The sequence below is a fragment of the Tinamus guttatus genome, unplaced genomic scaffold, assembly GCF_059628265.1.
Source record: "Tinamus guttatus ecotype Peru unplaced genomic scaffold, ASM5962826v1 Tinamus_guttatus_pri_ptg000546l, whole genome shotgun sequence".
Classification (NCBI taxonomy): domain Eukaryota; kingdom Metazoa; phylum Chordata; class Aves; order Tinamiformes; family Tinamidae; genus Tinamus; species Tinamus guttatus.
In genome coordinates, this window is record NW_028289080.1 from 154,783 (window position 1) to 169,754 (window position 14,972).

Below are 14,972 nucleotides of genomic sequence, written 5' to 3' on the forward strand. Positions count from 1 at the left end.
TTTAAGGATTAAAAGAGAAGATTATGAACTGAAATATCTTTAGAGATTCATCCTCTCTCTCAAAAATTGAAGCAAACTGGAGAAGTGCTTCTTTAAAACAGAATGCCAATCAGCATGGGCAGACATGCAGAATACAATTGTATCTTCTCTACACATCCCTTAACTGATTTGCCCTTTTCTACCATGTTTGTCCTTGCTTTTAGGAACTAGAGTCCATGTGAACTGCCATCCACTGAAGGCTAATGGCCTTAGCCAGGCAAGCAAAAAGGACTGACAGCTGCTCTGCAGCTCAAGATTTGTCATTTTCTTTAAGCTGCAGTCATTTTCAGCAGGTGCTTTAACCAGCACACTATTTGCACGCACTAAAAAACCCAAAGTTTTTCACCTCTAAGTATAGTCTTATTTAACACTACTGTGGCATTTACAAAACATTCGGTCCTAAAAGGGCTGCAAAGCATTCTTACAGAATTTGAACTTCTGGAGATACAAAACTAGAGACTGTTTGGGTGAGGCAGCTTAAATGAGGCTGCTGAAAAAGCTTTTATGCAACTTTTTATAAATCTGGAGATCCACAGATTTCAATGCACTAGGATAGCACCCTGAACAGAAGCAGGAAAGAAACAGGCTGCAAAATTGACCGTGACTTTGTCCCAAGTGCCAACTCAGGAAACTGTCAATAGAAAATCTGCTATAAAATGAATTTAATTGCTTACTGTATGTTTGTGACAAAGACTATTTGCCATCCTTAAAAGCAGTTTCTATTGCAATTTTTAAGTTCAATCAACATGCTAGCATCCAATGACCCAGACTGACATCTGCCCAAGATGTGCAGGTTACCATCATTTGGAGTATCATGATAAACCTTAGAAAACATAACTGTGCCCTACTGACCCTAGAGAGCCATGCTGGGCTTTTTGAACCATGCAAAATAGATCATGAAGCAGGCAGAGCTGCAGCTTGGTATTTAAAAACAGAAATGGCATTGAAAGCGGAATTTAGGAGTCCAAGAGGAAGCTTGAACGCCTTTTTATTAACTCAGGAAAAAAAACATGACACTAGAAAAAAAAATAATGTCCATGCAGAAACAATGGAGGAAATAAGGATAAAAGGCTTGGGAAAATATTTGCATCTTGTTTAAGCTGCTCATTGTAAATCAGCTTGTCAGCTCTCCCCAATAAAGAGTAGAGGCAAGCACGATTAAAAGCGTAACACTTAACAGTCTAGTCCTTGCATCTGTGAGCAGTGGGTAAAACTTCTGGCCCCAGCTTTTAGAGGAAAAAAAAAAAAAAGCTGATCATGTTGTGATGTTCTAGTAGGGTAAAGCAAAGTACACAGAAATCTAGAGAAAACAATAAATGAAGTTTAGGGTTGCAGATTGCACATACTAAAGGAGAAAGCAGGCAAGTGTCAACACAGATCTAAGTAGTCAACGCAACAAGTTTGACGAGACTTTGTTTTTCAAATAAGAAAAATTGTGACCAGCACCTGCTGGAAGGAAAGCAATCATTCCCAGTAAGTCAGAATTTAGTCACCAAAACAGTGAAAACAAACAGCTCCACAGCACAATAAAATACCCGAAGGTAACAACCAAACTTGGCCCCAGCAGAAAGTCCCATCCATTTCAAGCATATTTGTTACCTACTTGACACGCACTTTGGTTGCTGCCTAGTTTCCAGGGCAGTTTTACTGCATGCTTTTTCACACAGAAAATAATTACTTCTATCTGTCAGACATTGTAAGTACTATGACACTAAAAAAGGAGTTTTTCTTTGTTTCTCTGATGTTTTGATTATTGCAACACAATTGCTACAGACAAAACAACACCCTAAAGGTAAAGATGTAGCTAATATCTAAAATATACTAATGTATAAATATGCATGGGTGTGCATGTAGCTATGGATGGTACTTTTCATAAAAAAGCAACTCAAGCTAAGAATTAAGCACTTTTTGGTACCTTCACATTTTATAATAAATATCCCTCCAAATTATTCCTCATCAGAAAAAAGCAACTGGCAGAGGGGAAGCAATCTGCAGAAGGACATGCCTGGCACCATTTAAACTCCTAGTCACAGCATCATGTGAAGTCAACGCAGCATCCCAGGTTCACATAGCTTCAGATTTAATCAAAAATTCAATTGCATTTTCTTGACACATCCATTTTGCCCTTTTTTTTTTTTTAAATCACATTTGTTTTTACCCTTACAACCCATCACGATGTCCCCTATCACACCTACCATCACCCATTCGGTGCCAAGAGCTTGGCTCCCAACTACAGTCTGAGCAGAATACACAGGTTTGGGTATTCAGCAATAGCGGGATTCGCCCACGGCCTGGCTGAAGAGCAGGACAGGGAGGAGGGAGACTGACTTATTCAGGTTTTAGGACTTCTCTATCTCCTTTTTGGACATTCGGTTCTTGACAGTGAGATTTTCCACACAAGTCAAGTCACAACTTTGACAACTCGGTGCTTGAAGGCCGTTCTACGCCAAACCACAGCTCTTTTCTGGGTGGAAAGGAACCACTGCTCCCTCCAAGAGGGCAAACCCCTGCCAAGAGCTTAAGCTATCCCCAGAAGACTCCTTCATTCCAAGGCTGTGGTAGCAGTTGGCAGCTCTCACCAAAGCAAAAACTTAGTGGAACTTCCTTCTTTTCCGGAGAGAGGTCCCTGCCTTAGTTTTATCACCACAATCAATATGTGGCAATGGAATTAGTCTAGTTTTGTAATGAGAAAAAAAGCAGATCTTATTCACTTAAATAGACAGGGTTTAACTTATAAAAAGAGCTTTCAGCCTCAAATTGCATTCCCATGTGTTTTCCTCCTACATCAAACACTATATTGTATTCTATACGCAGGTTAACACCTCCTGGGAAAGCAATCACCTTTGTATTAAATATTTGAATAACACCTACTATAGGGGTATGCTGGGTCCATAAATAGACACTGCAGTAATAAAAGCAGTTACAAGACTACATAGTTCCCATCATTAGAGCTTTCCATGCCACGTGCTTCATACCTAACCATGAATAATAAAAAGAAACAAGGTTAAAGCTCCCCTGCAACTGCAATGGCATCTCTTAATGAAGACTGCCTATAAAGCAAGCCAAAACCAAAATGCTGCAAGTTTAGTAGCAGACAAGCACATCAATCTGAGTCAAGATGAGTTAATTATAAACTTAAACACATACACAAGCTGTTTCATGTCTATGAGCACACCAGAGCATCACATTATTCCTGCAATTCCACTGGCTGTTACTCAGCTGTTCGGTCCTACCTGAGAAAAAATACAGGTTTAAGTCCTCGCTATGGCCCTGTTGGCTAAAAAACTGCAACTGAGATAACATTCTATTCTTTTTTTCTTTCCAAGAAGCAAATCATCTTTTCTTGATACAGCCAAGTAATAATCTAATATGCCCCAGTAGACAAAACCAGCCAGTGATAAGACATACAAGTGACACATGTTAACATCAAATTTCCCCTAGGGCTTAAATGCACCCCTAATCAGGAATATCAAATAGTAGCATCTGACAGTGCTGCAGCCATAACAGCCTAAGCTCAGTTTGTCCCCTGTAGCTCCAAACAGTTTAACAGATGATGCTCTATCCACTGGCCAAATATCTCTACTGTTATTATACACATAGTTCAAGCAATGACAGGACCAGCTCTTCTGCTAGTTGCTTGAATGCTGAAGTCATAAAACCAATTTCAGTCTCATCTCTTCAACTGAAATATTGTTTTCTATGACTTATGTCAAAAAATCCACCAATCAATCAGACTATAGATTAAGAAAATAATAACTAATCAAGTCTAAAAGGGAAGAGACAGCTCATCTCTGTACCTCTATACTGGAGTGAGGGTATAATGCCCAGGTGACCAAGCGCTCTGGTCCCAGAGCCCAGCTCTAGCTCAGGCTGCTTTAGGTCCTCTTCCAAAGGACACAGACCTTAGGAATTGTAACCAACTTGTGCAAGGTTTTTTTTTTTTTTTTTTTTTTTTTTTTTTTTTTTTTTTTAAAATACTGGACCGTAAAGCAATTGCCTTACCCTCAAGATTCTTGATTCACTTGCAATTTCTAAGCTGGACATTTCCCAGCTGTCTCAGGTTTTCCCGCTACCATCAGTTCCTGAGACCTGATTTCACAGGGATCAGTTTAGTGAAGACAATGAGCATGAATTTCTTTCCTTTAGCAATAACCATACAGGCAGAGTTCTCAAGTCAGTTGTTTTAAAATTAATTAAAATACAGACAAGCTACCAGGGAATGATTTGTATTCAAAGGGGATTATGGCCAACACTCAAATGTTTACAAAAATCAATAGGAGCCTAACACAAAACAGATACAACTCATGGGAATTCACATTGATTAGATTCTTGCATCGTCCAAGATACAGTTCTCATTTCCACGACCCTCATTAGTTCATTTCAAAATTTATGTGAATTGCAAAATAGACATAACTGAGGTCCACAGCTATTTATTCCAACCAAGGGGAGGAAAAAAAAAAAAAAAGACTCCTACTCACCCAAAATGGAAATTCATTTGTTCCCAAACATTTAACAAGAGAGGATGGCTCGGTCCACCCCTACATTCATCATCTGCTGCTCGTTAATGGATATCCAATAATGCCGATACTAACCAAGAGCTGCCTGACAGAATGTGTTAGGGCTCAGGTGAAGGCAAACTGCCACTCTCCTTGCACCTGCAGCAAGGAAGCTGCTCCTCCAACCCACAGACACAAAAGAAGTGACTTCTCACAGCAGTGAGAACCATCCATCTCGTTGTAAACCCGAGTTTCATAGTCTTCTGCAGGATGGCAGCAATGGTAAAAGGCAGGAAGGTGCTAACCATGAGGAGGTGCATTGCTGCTTCGCTCCCATCTTCTTGTTGTCCTGCTAGGCAGGAAAATGCATCGTGTTTTACTCAAATTTGATATTACTGTTTGCACAGGAAAAAAAATCATTAGATGAAAAGCACACATAGCAGCAGCACCAGGCTCGGAATTGATTCTCGTGGAAAAGAAAGATTAGAAGTTGTGCCTTACATTTATTTATTTTACAATCTGAATACACTTCAGTTGGCTGCTGACCTTTTCACAGGAGCATTGATTCAGCTAGCTAGCCTGAAAGCCAAAAAGCAAATCAAGTCACCTACAGGGTAACAGGTTAAAGCTGCAGAACCGAGCCGAAGGCCTGACCTTCAAAGGTGAATGTCACTTGTGCCCAAACAAATGGAGGAAATTCACCACTACCGGCAGAGTGCAACTGAAAAATTATTCACATGCCTGAGCCTGGCATCTCCAAGAGTCTGAATCAGCCTCAGGGGTGGTTGTCCAGATACTATAATCCACCAATGATGGGTCTTTCCAATACACTAGTCCCATTTGCCGCTCCTCCAGTTAAATACAAGCGTATGTAACCTTGCATAATTCTTCCCAGAGAACAAGATGGAAAACAATGCCCATATTCCAGTGGGAAGGATGTGCTTCATGCAAAGAAAGCAGGATTCCTCTCCCTGCTCCCATCTCCTGAAGATGGGAGTGCATTAGATACTCTCATGCTGCCCTGGCATCTCTACTTGCCCAAATATTGGGTGATGGTTTTTTATCCAGCAGGATAGTCAAGGCACTGCAAGCACTGAAGCAATAAATTCTCAAAGTTAATTCTTAGCAAATTAGATCTTCTCTCCTTTTGCAAAGCCCAGTGTGTTTGAGCTAAGACTAACCCACATTTACATCTGAAGATGCTGCTGTGTATTCATATGATTATCTCAGCACTAACAGCTACCAACACATACAGATGCATTCTCTGGCCAAAGCTTGAAGGGAAAACATGAGTCATAAAAAATGGGGAAGCAAAGTAGTAAAAATGAAGATGAGAGGTAAACAATCCAGAAGATGAGACATAGAAAGGAGTCTGCATTTCAGGCAGAAGGGGTTTCTTTGCTTGCCCATTTTTACTTAAATGACTGCAGCACATTAAGCAAAACAGAAACCTATTTTAAGAAATCAGACAGAAAGAATTAAAACTCAAAATAAACCCATCCTACAATTAATATAGCCATTTGCAGCCGATTTCCAGACACTTCTTAAGTAGAAAGAAAACCATTTGCTGCTGCTGAAACGGAGTGATCCCTACAGAGAACATTTGCAGTAGTACAAGGCATGCGGCACAAGGCATGCAAGAATGTTCAGGACGAGATATAAAAAGAGCAAAATCTTCCACAGTACCAACCAAAAGCATTTTAGATTAATGAAATGCAATTAATCAGAAACTTGAGGAAAGCAGTTCCAACAGGAAAACGAAAAAGAAAAAATATGATGTCTAATCCAGAAGTGGAAGGAGGAAATTAAAATATGAAACAAGAAACAAAAATCTAGAATAACCAAAGCTTATTCCAAAATTTAGCTTTCAGGTAGGAAGGAAACATATGCTAACTAGAGAAATAGCAACGTGTGTTACCAGAAAAATCTCTAAATGCCACAAAATTTATAAGAGTCAGCAGGTACAATTAAACAAATCTTGGAAAAATGCAGATTTTTTTAAAAATGAAAGATTTTTTTTTTTTACATCTTACCTACCTAAACCAATTTGTTTTGTTTTTGTCCAAATTCTTCAGACTAAGAGGAACTAAATAAAATTGTGGCTAAAAAAAGCATTTCTTTCTTTATACACAGTTTACGTGCATTTCTACACCTATCCCAGTTTATTTTCTGACATTATTGTGCTACTAATTACCTTCACCCAGGGAAACTCCCAGATCACCAGAAGGGCAATGAACAACTTTGTTAGCGCCATTAGCAAAATACAACACAACAAAACACAACACAGCAACTTGCTGGTATTCCTGAAGATCCAGGTTTTCTGATCCTTACGGAACAGTGCAAATGACTTAACCGGTCTCAGTTTCAGTTCAAATATAGTTTATCATGCAGTAAGACTGTTTTTCCTTTTCTTTATTAAATTTATAAGGAGTTCTCCATAAAGCCATTACAATGAAAAAGAGGGAATCGCTTCTTATTTGAACATGAAACTGAATTCAAATATATAAAGGACATATGCGTCTCCAAATGCCAGTTTTGAGAAATGGATACCTTGAAGTTCCTATACACCAGCATAACTCTGCTACACCTCGATTATGTCAGGCGCTCAATACCTCTTTCAATTAGTCCAGAGTGGTTTGCACCCATGCAGACACACATTTGTACAATCAATACACAACTAGATTCCAAATTAATCTGAAAACTCATATTATTGTATAAGGAGATGTGCCAGGAAAGAATGTAATTACACATACTGAAAGCCAAAAGCCAGGTAGAGTTCACCATATACCAGTAACTGCCTTTGCAATAATTCCTTAACTTGCATGCATCATTTTTCATATTTACTAGCATAGCCCAGAATTATATCAGTAAGTCCCTAGGTCTTGCAGGGAACGTGTCATTATAAACTGACATTTATCATAGATTTAGAGTGTCTTGTATTTTTAGAATCAATTTTGTTTTTTTCTGCCTGTACATTGAAAACAAAATACGTTCCCATAAGGAACAGAGAACAGATACTATTTCTGGAACAGCTTTTGGTTATAACCAAGAGCAATACACTTTCTATTAAAAATAAAGAATATTTTCAATAAGTAACCACATGATTTTTCTATTTAGTATTGTTCAGACCAAAGAAAAAAAAAACAAACTCACTTTCATTCAGCAGTTGCAGCTGAAACATGCTTTGTGTTACAGCAAAGACTTTTATTCTAAGCACATAACTGACTGATGCAAAAATGTGGTAGATCTTTCTCTCCAGACATACCAAGGTTGTTGTATTTGGGAGTTGGACCTGGCGCCTGTAACTTGAGGCACAGGGAGCTTTCTGAATGCCCAATCCCGCAGGAATCATTACACCCATCAACAAATCTCACCCCACAAACAAAACTTTCTAAACCAACCTCACTGCCTTCGTTTCCTCTGGACTCAGCACTGCCTGAGCTGCGGTACAAGTTCTCCAAAGCCCTTGCATGTCTTCTCCCGGGATTCAGGCTTTATCCTGGCTTCCCAAGGCACATTTTTCTTTTATGTCAGTCTGTAGTAAATCTTGCTATAAGCAAAGCGCACATCCACTTTAAACAAATCTTTTTTTTGTTTTCTCATTTAAAGAGGCTCAACTGTGCAAAGCAGTTGCAGCCCTCTGTTCCCAAGCACTGTGAAAGGTAACCACCATGGAGAACCAAGAGCATGTAATGTCCCTCCAGTGCCCTCAAGACAGCAACAGTAGATGACAATCATCATAAAAAAAATATTTTAAAACACTGAAAGGGACCTTTAAGAGGATATCTAGTCCAACCTCCTGTTTTAAAGCAAGGTTGCGTTTTCCTGAGATTTATCCCACCCTATAAACAGTTGCTCAAGAGTGCAGCAACTGCCCAGTCTCAGCCAAAATCCATTCCAGAAACATCCCACAACACCCACACTAGACAGACTTGCTCAAGCACCCAAAACACAACTACTGATCCATTAATGGCGTTTTTCAGTTAGTAGTTTTTATTTTTGTATTTTGATCTCAACTTAAATAGCAAACAAACATCCAGGGCTTCTGGGGTTCCTGCACTCAGAAGATAATCCAGAGATAACTATTTAACAGTACCTCATCCCAAAAGGTTTTAAATCAACTCTAGTCATATTTGCTCTCTGGAACTGATGTGGGAAAAATGGCATCAAGATGAGATAATTTCTTATATAGCCTAATAAAAGACAGCAGTTCTTCATAGTTTAGAAAATCAATTGAAGCACAAATAAAAATGCAATTCTTTCACTCTTCACACTGACTTTGCAGGCTCATAAGGAAAGCACTATCTGCACTGCAAGAGGAAAATTCTGTGTGCATATACAGACACACATACACATGAGAAATACACAAATACATACATCATTTCTGAATGATTCCAGTTATGCTCTGTAGTTCAAAAACGAACCCAAACACTTCAAAAATTAAGTCTTAAAAGCTAAGCATACAGGTTTCTAGAGACTTGTCTGGGTAGGCAGCTTCTCATTCAAGGCTAATCAAAAAAATCCCAGGATATACAAGCACGTCTCAGCATTTCATAGGCCAGCTCAGCCGTGAGCTAGCTTCCCATCATCACTGCAAACACAACAGGGACTTCTGCCTTTGCTTTGCTCTGTTTTGATGCAAATGCTCATCTGTTCTCCATTGCCACTGCTCCACTCAAAATTCTTGCAGTGCTGGAATGGGTAACAGGAAAAAATTGCTACTGGGGTCACTACACAAGATATAGATGATGATGCCAACTCAGCAGGAAGATACAGTAATATTTCTTGCCCCCTACTGCTAAAGCTTCTCAGTGACATCCCGCTCCAATTAGTACCCCACAAAATGTCACAGCGTTCTTGTTTAATCCATATTTAAAACTCGAGAAAGAAGGTTTTTTCCTTAACAGAAATGACTGTAACTTATTGAAATGCAGGTTACCAGCGTAAGAACTGACAGTTGCAAGGTTGAGTTTCTTGGGAACCATAATTATTTATGACACTTTATTACAAGAGCTTTAAAACATATGGTTACCTTATTAGAAATTAAAATGCATTTTCATATAAATCTCAGCATGACATTACACTAAAAGAACTAAAAGTAACTCCAGGGGATGGCAAATAATTTCACTTGCACTCTTCTAGGGTTTGGCATTTGCAATAGGAATTTAAACTACTTGTAAATATAAAAGCAGTTTTGGTAATGCAAATAATCCACCTGGAGGCAAATAGGGCATAAACCTTTTTTCCTGTAGGCTTCTGAATCTATTTAGTAAATAATTTCAACTTTTTTTTCCTTTGAAAATTCTGTCCACTAACAAAATGAAACAAATCCACCAAAATTAAGTAATTACATGTGAAAGCCATATTTAATATGGGGGTAGTTTTGAGTTTTCTGTTAGAAGCTCATATACAAAGAGGCCAAAGCCTCATTTAAAAGACCATAAACTCACAAATGCAGGGGCTGATTAATCATCTGCCTTCTGATCATATTACAGAAGACAAACTTAAGTCATGCAATGGCTAAGAGCATCATTTTAAAAAAATGTCTTCATGAAAACAGTAGACAAGAAAAATGTATTATTGGAATTGTATCTCCAAGAGAAGAGACTTTCTCTCGCCACTGCCAAGTAACTGAAGTCTCAAAAAGCAGGTTCACAAGTGTCTTTCAAAAACACTTCAAAGCCACCTTGTACGACAAGAGACTTTCTCGCAACTTCTATGTCTGCAACAGAAAGAAGGTTTTATTTTTGCATGTCATTAAAACAAACTGAATAGTAAGAATACTATTCCCTCACTCAGATAGGGAGGGACACAATGCTGAATACAAAAAGTCAACATTTTAAAAAGGGTGAGTGCGGTCAGCAAAAGAAGTTGGCCTTGGAAGGCTTCCCATAAATGTTCTAGTTTAGCTGCATCTATTAAGAAATAGGAAAGAAGAGAGGAAAGATCATTCATTTTGAAGCATTTTTGCATGCAGTGAGTCACAAGGGAACGATCATCTTAATAGGAAGAAAAGGTCAACAACATGTTTGAGACTGTGGCATCTAATTTTTTATTGACCCCTAATCTTACACATAGGGGAACAGAGTAAGCAAGGAGAAGGTCATCATACAACCTGTGCTGAAGTTTGGACAATCATCATTTTCAGGATTAAGTACATTGTAAATGATTCACTGAACAGCCAGATAAATGGTCCAAAAGGCAGTAAAGGCTTTAAAATGAAGAAAGAAAATTTGTCTTACCTCTCTGGTTGTCTTTTTTTCCAAAGAATATTCAATTCGGTTTATCTCATCATCTCTTTGTACACCTCTTTCCTACTTTTTAGTTTAGAAATATTCTCTGGGAAATGGCCTATCAGGGATTAAACTGAGCCCATGCTCAAGCAGAAGAAGTTTGTACACATCCTACTTGTGCACTTTATTCTTATGCTGAACCACAGGCATCATAGGACTAGTTAACCGGCTCATAACAGAAAGGAAATTTATACAGAAAACAGCATTACAGTATTCTCTGGGGAGTCACTCAATAATTGTTGGAAACATCAGATTGGATTGATGGAGATACTGATAGGAAAATAAATATACAACAGAAGACAAAACTCTATCAAGCAAGGATGCTCCTGAGATGTCGTGTTGTCACTCAGTTAAGCAAACTAAAAAGGATTCCCTTGGTGAAGGTTATAAGAATCATTTTATTCATCTCTACGCCACCTCCTCAAAGCTGCAATTCCTGGAAAGTCATTACAGTTCCTCCTCCTACTACAAAACAAGCAGAGGATTTTCAGAAAAACATTTAGTCTTTTAGCAGTATTTCATGACTTACATGACATTTATAAAATGGGCCATAATTTTATAACAGAAAGTTAAGATAACACATTCGGAGTAGGGAAAGGTGAAGCGCCTGAGTGGAGCTCACTCTGGAACAACACAGTGAGGGGGCTCTACAGGACACTGTTGAGACAAAAACCAGCAAGTATCTTCATAAACATTAAGGCATTTAGTTCATTAATTCTCCAAGCTGAGATAATAGCACTAAAATGACCACAGAGGTCAGGTCATAGAGGAAAAAAAAAATCTATGCCACCTGAATTAATTCTACTGAAGTCTTCCTCACAGAGCTAATCTTGTGATTATGAACCAAAGAAACCTGGCCCATGAAGGGCAGGGGCAAAGGGACACCCAGCCACTACTGGTACCAGGAGTTCTCAACACACTTTGTCCTCACAGGTCTTGCCCTCTTTAGGGACAAAAACTCGCCTGATGTTGGATAAGGGGCTCCTACTGCCACGGAAATTTTGCTTATGCCCCTACAAAATGTCTTAGCTGCCCATTCTTGAAAGACCACTCAAATTCACATGTCTGATTTATACTCTTTACATCAGAAACAGGAAGACATCCTAGAGCTCACGTCAGCCAATCTTGGTAGAACTGAGAAAAAAATACCCTGCAAAATACTGATCGCATGTGAACATCAACCATATAGACCCATCTTAATCAATGGAAGGGTTTTTCTATACCAAACACAGGAATATTGAGGATGACACTGCTTAACCATAAAGGAAAAATAATACTCCTGTGCAGCATGAGCATGGTATCTTGCCATATACTACTGTATCCTTTTCACCACGTTTTCTTGAGGAGTAGGTAATAGAAGATTAATACTAATTTTCTTAATGGATGCACTTCTCTTACCACAAAAAGACCTAAACATAGCTCCATAGTGTTATGCTGCATAGAGTCAAAAATACAATAATTCCCCTCCCATGGTCAATGGGTAGAGAGACATGCACTGATCTTCACTGAGAGATTCAGCCCACTTCAGACCTAAACACCTTTCACAGTGAATATGAGCCCAGCACTTTTGCAGCAATATAACAACTTTGTTGGCACAAAATGACTATATTTCAAGCAAGAGAGCAGTAATGAAAACAGAACTGAAATGTGGAGGGGAAAAAGTAGTTCTGCTTTTGCTCTTCAGTGTGAAGTGTATAGTTGAACCTCACTGAGTTCTTCACAGAAGAGTTGGTCATTTTTTTCTTGGCTTCTAGAAGACGAGGATCATCATGCTAGCAACAAGCCTAACTTTCAACTCATCTGGTCCAAGTTTTCTAATAGCATTTTTGAGCTTCAAATTCTCCATTTGCCATCTCCACCTTCTTGTCTCTACTTGTGTTTAGAAAGTGGTCAAAGGCTGTGGAGCTTTCTGGCTTTGCAGACATGCAAAGCATTAAAAAAAAAAAAAATCTACTGTACCCATCACAAAACCTGGAAGAAGCAACACAACACAGGCTGAATTCCCCATTTCAGTCCTGGTTTTTCCACTGAGCTACTGTGCCACCTATAACCTACCACCCTCACTCATGTGTTGAAAATTTATAACTTTAAGAAATATTTGCGAAACATGAAAGCTCCATTTGTTTGTTTGTTTTCAAAGAAAGACTGCCCTAAAAACATATTTTACTTCCAAAACTATATTCATTTGCTGAATAGTTATCCTACACATTTTAACAGTGAGCTGCTGTCCCCTTGACAAATAGTTGAGAATGAACTATTTTTCATTCTCAGAATTATTTTTATTTATTGAACAAATTCACTGATGCCAATTCTGACACACTCAAGAAACATTTTTTCCAAATATAACACAAGTGTGAATGTAGAACACTTAAAGACAAAACACAAATATATATTGAAACAAAGTAAAACAGATTCGTGTTCTTCAGAGATTTTACAGCACCAAAACTATGCGAGAAGGTCCAACATTACAGCAGGATAAAACTGCATCAAGAAGAGCCAGCAGAAAACCAGGAAAAGTGCAGGGAAGGTAATACTAATAATCTGCATTAAAATTCACATACACAGGTTTTCTGAATGTGTTGGAAAAAATGAGAGGTCTGCAAAGCTCTAAGTTAATGATCCACAATACTTTCAATGAAGGTGCCACTTACCAGCATGTCACACATGGTTTAATAGTTTAACTTCACTGTCTCAAAGGAAACACAATCTTAGGTGCCACTTCCGTTTAAAGCCTTAGGAATGACAAACATGAATTCAAAGCTATATCTGAGACTGCTGCATTTGCTGCACTTTTACAGCTTTATGCTTCAGTCTGTTCAGGTGTTCGTGTATTTAATTCCCACAGTACATACAGAAACCCACTACTCTTCAGTAAAGAGAACCTTGTACTTAAACTTGCACTCACAAAACTTGCCAAATCCTGCCTTGAGATGCATATCTACGTCTTCATTTAAATCACATCTTTGCTGTGCATTTAAGTGTTGTGCAGACAGCTAGAGCTACAGTAACTCTGTAGAGTTATTTTTTGGCCAGTCAATTCATCAACCTGGAGTTGGCCATGTCCAAGCGGCTCCTCTCCTCCAAGTGACTGCCCAGAAGCTGCTCTCAATTTAGCAATCTCATAACTCAACATTTAGAGATTCCCCTTCCTTTATGTAGATATACACATATATATAGGGGAAAAAAGAGTTATTCTGTTGCCTTTCATTTCGTCCACATCGAACTGACCAATACAACACAGACCAGAGGTAACATCAACTAATTGGTCCAAAAACTCTCTCCCCCACCACTGTTGTTAACATATAGCCCGCATCCCCAGAATATTTACGCCAAGATGTTTATGCTTTTGTCACGTAAGGGAAAAAAATCCACTACAAAGCTAACAAAAGACTAAAATCTGATGAAAGCAATTTTTAAATAACTTTAAAATACCATCACATTCTAAAGCATCAAAAAAGGCAAAATACTGGATTCTGTGTCACTCCCAATAAAGAACCTTGTCAGTGTCTTTTGATTTCTGAGTAGTCCTTTCAATAACCACACAACGGCTCTTCTCATAGGTCTGTTTTGTGCAAGCAAGTTTCTCAGTAAACAGCAACTCTGCTGCCTATGACATTTGGAACAAAAAGTGCAAGTCCCTGATAGTCCATATGCAGAGCTATTCATTTTTGCTCACACAGACTGATAAAATATGGTAAGATTTATAATTAGTGCATATCAAATAGCTTTATAATTGTTACTTAAAGCAATCCTGTTCACTTTTTCCATTAAAAAGCTTTTTTCCATGAAAGTGGGATCACTTCAGCTAGTTCATGCACACCTGCTTTTTATTCTTTCATCTTGTCTTCCTATTCTTCCGATATATTTTTAACATCTTGTCAAAAAAGGCATCTCCCTACCATCACAGGCACTGTTAGGAAGAATCTGGAGCAACATTTTGACAAAGCAGCGCAAACATGTCCTATAATGGCCAAAAGATGAAATATGAAATGTCATAGGCAAACGTGTTAGCAACCTCACAAAGCAAAGGCAGAAAGGAATCTGTTATTCATCAGTTTTTAATAAGGCAGAGCTAACCATAAGAGCAAGCTATAGAAAACAGTAGCACTGAAAGAAAAAAGAAAAAAAGAGATAAAGAATGACA

General features: G+C 38.5%; 1 protein-coding gene across 1 annotated transcript in view; it reads right to left on the bottom strand.

The window, feature by feature from the left end:
- Nucleotides 1-14,972, bottom strand: part of LOC104572452 (protein kinase C-binding protein NELL1) — a gene marked incomplete at its 5' end in the record, with an annotated part of 206,787 nt that overhangs the window by 132,191 nt on the left and 59,624 nt on the right. The gene's annotated exons all lie outside the window — the stretch shown is intronic.